The sequence below is a fragment of the Phoenix dactylifera genome, unplaced genomic scaffold, assembly GCF_009389715.1.
Source record: "Phoenix dactylifera cultivar Barhee BC4 unplaced genomic scaffold, palm_55x_up_171113_PBpolish2nd_filt_p 000228F, whole genome shotgun sequence".
In the NCBI taxonomy this organism is placed as follows: Eukaryota; Viridiplantae; Streptophyta; class Magnoliopsida; order Arecales; family Arecaceae; genus Phoenix; species Phoenix dactylifera.
The window spans coordinates 696389-697552 of NW_024067733.1; the positions used below are offsets into that span (position 1 = coordinate 696389).

Consider the following 1164-nt stretch of genomic DNA (forward strand, 5'->3'; position numbering starts at 1 on the left):
GGAGCTGTCTAGTGATTTTAGGACAAATACAAGGATTGATGTGTTTATCTTTTATTGCATGCTTGACTGATCAAGTACTAGTGTATGCAAGGAAGTCGTTCTAGAGTACGTGACCTATTACTTTTTGACCCTGAAATAGAACGGATCCTTAGAAATATTCGAGCTGAGATCAGAACCTTAGAATCATCCCCACCTCCTGAGATGGCTGAAGAACAACCCAAACTCCTGAGGGAGTACTTTACTCCCACCATTTACACTTCCTCATCTTGCATTCGATTACCTGAGGTAGCAGCGGTACAATATGAAATAAAGTCTAGTGTGATCCAAATGCTCCCATCTTTTTATGGGCTCACCAATGAAGACCCATATAAACACCTAGATGAATTCCTCGAGATTTACACCATTGTCAAGATTCAGAACTTCACTGATGATGCTCTGAAACTTAGATTATTCCCTTTCTCCCTTAAAGATAGAGCCAAACAATGGCTGAATTCTTTAGAAGCTAACTCGATTCGTTCTTGGGATCAAATGCAACAAGAATTCCTAAAAAAATACTTTCCCATAGGAAGAACGAACCAGTTTAGACGTGCCATCACAAGCTTCTCCCAAACTGAGGGAGAGAAATTTTATGAAACTTGGGAGAGATTTCGGGACCTAATCCGTAAATGCCCACATCATCAAATACCTAAATGGCAGCTAGTGCAATGTTTCTATGACGGATTGACGGAACGAAACCGTCAGATGATCGATGCCGCATGCGGAGGGACTTTCATGCTTCAAAATGAGCATGAAGCATGGGAATTATTTGAAAATCTTAATGAAAACTCCCTCCACCATGCTTCTTGTTCTCGTCAAGCACCCTGAGTTCTCAAAGAAAAGGGACCATTTGTGAAATAAGTCATTCTATGGACCTGTCTAGCAAGGTAGATGCATTGTCCCATAAGATTGATCAACTGATGATAGGTGGGTATTACATGAACTCTTCCCAAGCACAAGTGTGTACTATCTGTTCTAGCCCATCCCACCCTATTCATGAGTGCCCTTCAGCGCCCCAATTCTCCGAACTCGTGCAAGAACACATCAATGTTGCTCAAACACAGCCTAGACCGGGTAATGACCCATTTTCCAATACATATAATCCGGGATGGCGAAATCATCCAAACT

At 41.8% G+C, this 1164-nt stretch overlaps 1 non-coding gene across 1 annotated transcript; it reads right to left on the reverse strand.

Moving 5' to 3' along the window:
- Window positions 1-577: 577 nt before the first annotated feature.
- On the reverse strand, window positions 578-683 carry LOC120105209. Its single transcript, XR_005507574.1, has one exon. It is a non-coding gene; the product is annotated as a small nucleolar RNA R71 (small nucleolar RNA).
- Window positions 684-1164: the final 481 nt, after the last annotated feature.